Below are 9,855 nucleotides of genomic sequence, written 5' to 3'. Positions count from 1 at the left end.
TAATCTTGGTTTGCAGACTTATCTTTCTATTCTTCCTATAAGTATATAATAGTTTAGAAACAAATTTCGGCTATATATTTGCACATCAGGGGGGTGGGGGTAAAGCAGCGCATATATTAAATACGTAACCTAACCAAGGTACCTTTTTCTCCCTAAACCCCAAAAAACTAAAGCTTAAAACTTTAGATGCTATGACGATTAGTGGTTCTGACGGATTATTTTGTCGATGTTATGACGGATTTTGTAGACGAAATGACGTTAGTGCTCCTGACGGTTAGATCTTATGACGCCTCCATGTCCTAATCCTACGTGATATGCATATCTACTCGTTCATGTGAGTAATTCGGCTGTATTTGATGAACTGGAGCTATGTCATCCTTGGTACCCTCAGAGTATAGCCATTTTGGTGAGTTGACACCATTTTGATGCTGACTAGCATCTATACTAAACATAGGCAAGTTATCATCATACTTATGCCTTTGAAATGTGTCAGTCTCTTGATATTGATGCTTTAAGTTGTCATTGTGCTGCACTGAAGCTGAACTAGAACGAAATTGACCTTTTTCAGTCGTCAGTTTAATTTCTGACATGTTTGTATTATCCTCAAGCTGGTACAACTTGCTCTGTTTTCCAGCTGAATATCTCCTAGAATCAGGCTTTATTGCCTGGTTCCAGATATTAAACTGGTTATTGTCAACATCAAGCTGCTGTTTGTTCAAACTGATATATAGCATTCTTGCCTGAGCTATTTCTGTGCCTTGAGGGGCATATTTTGTGAGTCTCGTAATGTGAATTTTGAGGCATGAGTTGATGTGTCAGTTTTGAAGTATTAAAGGTATCATACTGATCGCTATTTTGATAATGGTTGACCTCATTAGGCTTCTTAAACGAATTTTCATCGTCCATCTTTTTGTCAAGTTTACATTCATCATCACCTGGTCTTAGACGTTCTCTTTTAATTCTTTTGCAAATTTTGCAGTTTAAAGCCTTACATTCTCCGCACAAACAATCGCTATGTTTCTTTACCTCATTATAACAACGTCTTATAGTCTGTTTCCAGTCTCACTTCCAATTCTTGCCAGTCGCACTATTTTTTGCTCTACATATTTTTCTTCCAAATCTAGTTTACATATCTTATGTTTTATTTGTGAGACCCAAAACATTGGGTTTTCTGTTTATTGTGAGAGCATTCCTTTGCCGGGCTTAACATAGCGGATCCCGGGGGGGGAGGGTGCAACCATTATTACCGAATGTGCCTGATGATAGATGACAACATTATGTAGTACCAGCATAGAAGTGTATTTCTGGATGTACTTCACTAGTTCGGAGAGTAATCCTTTTTTCTGAAAGACATCGTTCACTATTCCCTCCACTTGCACCGGTCACTGCCAACACCTATCAGAAAAACTGATTGACAAATGGATGGTAAACAATCGTTTGAATTCTACTATGCCTCATAATGTCAATGTTTTTAATCAGTAATGCTATCAGCTGGTTTCTTTGCTTTATTTATAGAAAACAATGCAATTTACCGACTACGATTGCTATTTTTGGTAATAAATGATTCTGACTTTGATCTGAGACCAACATAATTATAAACATAAATATCCCCATAAACATAACAACAACAGAAACATAAATTCTATCATAAAAAGGCAAGCAATGCATTTTCTCAAACGACTAATTAAAATTCACCAAGAGTTTGTGAAATAAATGATTCTCGTTCTGGTCTCAATATGCAGAATTTCAATTTTAATGTGCAAGTTCTAAAGCAAAAACTAGTTAAATCCATTTTTTTCAAGAGTCTTATGTCATGAATTCTAAATCATAGAAACTTTGTTTACTCAGTCCTCCAGAAAACAAAGGATTGTAATTAGTAATTTATACAAACATTCCTTATCAAAATCACAACGCTAATCATAACATACGTAAAATTTTCTGAAACAAGACAACAGAACTGTTGTTAGTCTATTTTTTTAAAGATTATAGGGGAGTTAGAGCTAGGGCTAAAATGCAGAATATACGCTAGCTAATTAAAAGTGCACAATTATACCAATTCTGTTCTTGTGACACTAGCAGTTGTTTTATTGCCGTCCAAATTGTGAAGGTGAAACAAAAAAGAAGAAGACATACGACAAAATAAATGAAACAATTAGTAACTTTGATAGATTTTTCATAATAGTAGTGAGGGAATTTAAGGTTCAAGCGCACAGGCAGCCAGGATTTCAAGAGCAGCCCTATCTCTTTTCCCATGACAGCCCTCTGACGTCACGACATCCATAGCAGTTTCCCTTAGAATTCCCGTGACAACCCTCTGACGTCACGACACACCCACGCGCTTTAGACGGTCAAATAGGAAAAATAGCATAGGATTTCCATGAGGTCAATAGGAAAAATAGCATGGGATTTCCACGACAGCCCTCTGACGTCACTTATACCCTCGCGCATTAAATAGGTACATTGGAAATTAACAAGGGATTTCTACGACAGCCCTCTGACATCACACAACACACCCCGTTTTAAACGCTCAGGTCTAATGTGGATGAAACAATTTTACGTAACCTATCGTTAGGACCCATGGGAGAACCCCCGCTTGTAACCTAACGACAGCACAAACCTTATGTGAGGTCACGTAATGACAGTGCAACCATCAATGTCACATAATACCTTTTTGGCAATTTTTTTTTTCGCCCCGAAACGTTCAAAGCGTTTTTTCTTTCTTTTAACTTAATGTGGTGCACACTTTATGTAAGGTCAGCACACAACTTACGCAATGACGGACCATAATATGTACTGACGTTATGCATCTATGTCGCTTTTTAGGCTTTTTATTTTTCGCTCGAAACGTTCAAAGTATTTCTTTTTTTATTCTTTAGTTCTTTGTCCTCGCTTGAACTTGAAAGGTCAATTCCCTTCCAATGGGAAGCGCTCGAAGCAACCGCACCAAACTGTCATTCCCAATATTCTGTATCGAGGAGATACTTTCAAGAAAGAACACATTCCCGTGACGTCACAAGACACACCTCTGTCTATTCCATGACACTCCCAGGTGCTCCCTAGCAAGCGCTATTGTTTTCCCTCGAAAAATAGAGGCCCCATATAGGATTCTATTGATTTATTGTTTCAGTATTGACAAGATTCCTACGGGAGCCCTATTTCTAGTGGTCGACTGGCAAGATTCCCAGGTGTTTCAGTATTTCTTCAGTATTAAAAAGAGTTCAGCGTGTCAACATCAAAATGGATGCTTATACATTATCAGATATTGAAGGATCAGCGAAATGGAACCTAGAGGGCCTAAAGTAGCAGTAGAAGTTACAAGGGGCTGCCGACTAGCCGTAGAATAGGAAAATATATAGAGATTCGTGGTGCTAATTACGCTATACTAGCCCTTCTTTAGGGGTTTTCTATGCAACCCCAGACAAATTTCGAATCAATTTTAAAAATTTTGAAGTGCGTTAACATGAATGAACATGTTGAGTCAGAAATATCCTTTTATTGCGATTGCTCTTTATGTAAAGGAGATTATCATAATTTCAGCCATTCTTATGAGCTTACCATATCATGTTTAGATATTATGGACTCTAGAATAGATGAGAAGAATCTTGAGGAAATGAGGAAAAGAATCTTGATTGATACGGAGAGAAATTTATACAGAGTACAAGTAAGGACGCATAAAACAAGGCTCTCGATATAACAGAACAGGAAGAGGAAGGTCGAAAGAAGAGGGATAGAAAAGAGTGCTATCTCTACAAAGATACCTCAAAATATACTAGAAAAGACAGTGATAAAAACTCGAAGAAAATTATGTACAATGCAAGATGTAACAGTGAATATTGTGATGAATACGATCTAAGAGAAGAGAACAAGTGGCCCTTCAAGTGACAACATAAGAGATTATTCTATGGAAGGGATCTTAAACATTGAAAACCTTTCTGGTAGAGCTCTCAAATAGCATGCTACGATAAATCTCATTATTGATATGATTGATAAGTTTTGTACAATGATCTTACAATAATTTTGTTTTTACATATTAATTTTGTCTTGCTCGATAAGCCTAGGGTAAGAATACAAGTCGGGACTTCTCTACATGAATAGTTTGGGACCCAATAGACCACCCTTTGCGATGTTAACCCCCCCCCCCGCCTTGTCGTCCGTAACTCGTACTGAGATCCCGATCAGTCCGAGTTGGAGTTATACGGCTTCCCCCCCCTAGCAATCATTTCCAGAGTGTAGGGTTAATATTAGATGCAAATTTTTCGGCACTATTGAGGTATTTCCGCGAGCTATTAACGAAATACAGCGCGAGACTACACTACATATTATTGATTTAATTCCATATTTTATCAATTTTTTCTTGATATTATATTCCCCCGACTTCAATTCAATGACACATTTTTGGGTCTCTTAGAAATAACAAATTTTTTTAATGCTACCAAGTTTTCTGTTAGAAGTAGGAAGTTTCTCTTAACACTGACAAATTTTCTCGTCGAAGTAACATCTTTTTCTTTAATACTAACAAACTTTTACTTAATATTATCTAATTTCTCTTGGAGGTAACAGGTTTTTTTCTTAATAGTAACAAATTTCTTTCTAATAGCAGCAAATTTTCTGTCATACATTTATTTTTAGCCAAAAACTCAACAAAGCGATGTTTTCAGGTGTGGCACGAAACAACAATTCTAGCCAAAAAACTCTTCAGAGACGGCAATGTCGTATGAAGCTTGTTGGTTTCTAAAATGTATCATTGACTTGAAGCTGGGGGAATATAATATCAAGAAAAAAATTAACAAAATATGGAATAAAATCAATAATATGTAGTGTAGTCCCGCGCTCTATTTCGTTAATAGCTCGCGGAAATACCTCAATAGTGCCTAAAAACTTGAATCTAATATCAACCCTGCCCTCTGGAAATGAGTGCTAGGGGAGTGCGTATAACTCCAACTCCTTAGCCCTGTTTTAAAGGTTCTTTTAACTATATTTGTAATTTATTTCAACTCTAATTCCTGGCACCTCCAATATGCCGAGTTCAACTCCTAAAAATGGTAAATGATTCTTTAAAAATCCTCGAGTGGTGGCATATCCTTAGTCAAAATTGCCCTCAGATGTGTGTGAAAACAGTTTCGCAGTACCATTCCGCTCTGGCCCATAAGTATACATTTTAACGGTTTGGTTACCTACTTTTCTCGCAAGATGATCCATTATATTCCAAGCTCTCTCATTAGCTGCCATTGCGTAGCATGAGCGTCGTTATTACGCAACACTTACGTGTGTGCCATGCTTGGCAACCCCTGTTATTGCCACTTGTGTATTATACCGACCACATTCCGACTACTCATATAATAATACTGAAACACAATTGCGCCATAACACCTAGATACAGTGACCGCATTGCACAAGTCCAAGGGGCTAGGAGCTCTACTTATCTGACCTCCCCTGTTAATTCCCTATTATTACTACTTGTTAAATATCCCGAACAAGACCATTTCAACCTCCTTTGTCGTCTAACCTAATTCCGGATCCCCTCCTCGGAAAGAGTAGACACTGACCGAACTCCCCTGCAGCGCCCCCTCCCCACCTACAGGTTGGAGAACCCTTCGGACCGATCGAGATCTCAGCGCGAGTTATGGACGACAGGTGGCAGGGGGGGGGGACAGGGGTGGTCTATTTGATCCCAAGCTATTCATTTAGAGAAGTCCATACTTGTATCCCTACCCTAGGCTTATCGAGTAAGACAAAATTAATATATAAAAAAAATTACTTTAAGATTATGGTAAAAAAAACTTATCAATAATGAGATTTATCTTAAAATGCTATATGAGAGCTCTTCCAGAACGATTTTCGATATTTAAAATTCATTCCATATAATAATCTCTATATTCTCTCTTGAAGGGCCACTTTTTCTCTTTTCTTAGATCATATTCATCACAATATTCACTGTTACATCTTGCATTATGCACATTTTTCTTTGAGTTTTTATCACTGTTTTTTATAGTGTATAGTGAGGTATCTCTGTAGAGATAGCCCTCTTTTCTATCATATAGAACCTTGTTTTATGTGTCCTTACTTCTACCCTATATAAATTTCTTTCCATATCAATCAATATTTTTTCCTCATTTCTTCCAGATTCTTCTCGTCTATTCTAGAGTCCACAGTATCTAAGTTAAAAGAAAAAAAAACACACTATGAATGTTTCGGGGCGAAAAATGAAATTCCAAAAAGGTATTATGTGACAGTGATGGTTGTGCTGTCATCTAACGACTGAATTCCCGACGAAAGTTGGGTAAACCATTAAAATAACGTGTTTGTGTCACCACCCAACGAGCTCCATATATAAATCTGATTTAGATAGGCAATTAATCAGCGCAAAACTCCACCGCACTGCTTTCATTGTTTCCAAATGGCATATTGAGATAATAGTGATAACAATGGAAAAAGAACAAGTCTTCAGGGCTTGATGGGATCACTCAGAGGAACTTACAGCACGGTACAGAACTTCTTCATGAGCCTTACTATTCCAAATGAGCACAGAGCAGGGACTCACACCTGCCAACTTTCATGGTTACCGCACATCCAATATTCTGAAAAACAATCGAGACCCCTTGCTTTGTAAAAGTTACAGGCCAATCACAGCTTCATCGGTTATCAGCAAAGTATTTGAGTCGGTACTATTGCCCCATATTACATCGCACGCTCTAATGGGAGACAAACAACTTGGATTCAGAAATGGATTGGGCTGTGGACACGCCCATAGATAATTAAAAGGAATAATGAGGTCTACATATTTAGTTGAAAAGCCACTGTTTGCCTGCAGCTTCAACATTTCTGCTGCGTTCGATTCTGTCGTCCACTCGCAAGCACTGTGGTGCCTCTTAGATTCAGAAGTCAACCCCGCATTGTCCTTGTTCTTCATGACTGGTACTTCACACGCATATTCGTCTAGCTTTGGGATGGGAAACAATCGCCGGTCACTGCAAGCAAAGGCTTTTTGAACTAATTCAGCTCTTCAATGGAGTTCGGCAAGAATCTGCTCTAAGCCCCATCATCTTCAATTCTACGATTTACTCTGTAACAAGACTCGTTCGAGGGACGTTCTGTCCCTCGAACATAATACCTTTTTATGTCACCTAATACCTTTTCGGAATTTCATTTTTCGCCCCGAAACATTCATAGTGTGTTTTTTTTTCTTTTAACTTAAAAGCGGTGCACACTTTATGTAAGGTCAGAACAGAACTTAAGCAATGACGGCGCACTTTTATGTAATAACGGCACGCATCACTATCACATAATATTTTTTTTGGCATTTTATTTTTCGCGTGAAACGTTCAAAACATTTCGTTTTTTTATTCTTTAGTCCTTTGTCCTCACTTGGACTTGAAAGTTCAATTCCCTTCCAATGGGAAAGCGCTCCAAGCAACATCACCAAACTGTCATTCTTAATATTCTGTATGGAGGAAATACTTTCAAGAAATAACACATTCCTCGTGACGTCACAAGACACACCTCTATTTATTCCATGACACTCCCAGGTGTTCCCTAGCAAGCACCATTGTTTTCCCACAAAAAATAGAAGCCCCATTCTATTAATTTATTGCTTCAGTATTGGCAAGATTCCTGCGGGAGCCCTGTTTATACCGGTCGGCTGGCAAGATTCCCAGGATTCCAAGGTTTTTAAGTATTTCTTCAGCATAAAAAATAGTTCAAAGTGTGAACATCAGAATGGATGCTTATACATTATTGGATTTTGAAGGCGTAATAGAAATGGAACCAAGAGTGCCTAAAGTACCAGTGGAAGTTACGAGGGGTTGCTGAATAACCCTAGAATAGGACGAGATATAGAGGTTCGAGGTGCTAATGACACTATATTATCCCTTCTTTGGGGGGTTTCATATGTAACCCCAGACAAATTTCGAATCAATTTAAAAAAGTGTGCAGTGCGTTATCATGGATGAACATGTATAGTTAGGTATCCTTTTATTGCATCAGTTATATATGTAAAGGATATTATCATGATTTCAGCCATTCTTATGAGCCTACTACATCATGTTTAGATATTGTGGTCTCTAGAATAGACGAGAAGAATCTGGAGGACATGAGGAAAGAATCTTGATTGATATGGAGAGAAATTTATATAGGGTAGAAGTAAGGACACATAAAACAAGGTTCTATATGATAGAAAAGAGGGCTATCTCTACATAGATACGTCAAAATATACTATAAAAGACAGTGATGAAAACTCAAAGAAAAATGTGCTTAATACAAGATGTAACGGTGAATATTGTGATGAATATGATCTAAGAAAAGAGGGGTTGCCGAGCATGGCACACACATAAGTGTTGCGTAAAAATCTATCAAAGTTACTAATTGTTTCATTTATTTTGTCGTATGTCTTCTTCTTTTTTGTTTCACCTTTACAATTTGGACGGCAATAAAACAACTGCTAGTGTCACAAGAACATAATTGGTATAATTGTGCACTTTTAATTAGCTAGCGTATATTCTGCATTTTAGCCCTAGCTCTAACTCCCCTATAATCTTTAATAAAATAGACTAACAACAGTTTTGTTGTCTTGTTTCAGAAAATTTTACGTATGTTATGATTAGCGTTGTGATTTTGATAAGGAATGCTTGTATAAATTACTAATTACAATCCTTTGTTTTCTGGAGGACTGAGTAAACAAAGTTTCTATGATTTAGAATTCATGACATAAGACTCTTGAAAAAAATGGATTTAACTAGTTTTTGCTTTAGAACTTGCACATTGAAATTGAAATTCTGCATAGTGAGACCAGAACGAGAATCATTTATTTCACAAACTCTTGGTGAATTTTAAGTAGTCGTTTGAGAAAATGCATTGCTTGCCATTTTATGATAGAATTTATGTTTCTGTTGTTGTTATGTTTATGGGGATATTTATGTTTATAATTATGTTGGTCTCAGATCAAAGTCAGAATCATTTATTACCAAAAATAGCAATCGTAGTCGGTAAATTGCATTGTTTTCTATAAATAAAGCAAAGAAACCAGCTGATAGCATTACTGATTAAAAACATTGACATTATGAGGCATAGTAGAATTCAAACGATTGTTTACCATGCATTTGTCAATCAGTTTTTCTGATAGGTGTTGGCAGTGACCGGTGCAAGTGGAGGGAATAGTGAACGATGTCTTTCAGAAAAAAGGATTACTCTCCGAACTAGTGAAGTACATCCAGAAATACACTTCTATGCTGGTACTACATAATGTTGTCATCTCTCATCAGGCAAATTCGGTAATACTGGTTGCCCCCCCCCTGGATCCGCTATGTTAAGCCCGGCAAAGGAATGCTCTCACAATAAACAGAAAACCCAATGTTTTGGGTCTCACAAATAAAACATAAGATATGTAAACTAGATTTGGAAGAAAAATATGTAGAGCAAAAAATAGTGCGACTGGCAAGAATTGGAAGTGAGACTGGAAACAGACTATAAGACGTTGTTATAATGAGGTAAAGAAACATAGCGATTGTTTGTGCGGAGAATGTAAGGCTTTAAACTGCAAAATTTGCAAAAGAATTAAAAGAGAACGTCTAAGACCAGGTGATGATGAATGTAAACTTGACAAAAAGATGGACGATGAAAATTCGTTTAAGAAGCCTAATGAGGTCAGCCATTATTAAAATAGCGATCAGTATGATACCTTTAATACTTCAAAACTGACACATCAACTCATGCCTCAAAATTCACATTACGAGACTCACAAAATATGCCCCTCAAGGCACAGAAATAGCTCAGGCAAGAATGCTATATATCAGTTTGAACGAACAGCAGCTTGATGTTGACAATAACCAGTTTAATATTTGGAACCAGGCAATAAAGCCT

Source organism: Artemia sp. Qi Xiang Cuo, chromosome 18, assembly GCF_049724085.1.
Source record: "Artemia sp. Qi Xiang Cuo chromosome 18, ASM4972408v1, whole genome shotgun sequence".
NCBI lineage: Eukaryota > Metazoa > Arthropoda > Branchiopoda > Anostraca > Artemiidae > Artemia > Artemia sp. Qi Xiang Cuo.
Note: the sequence above shows the minus strand (reverse complement) of the source record.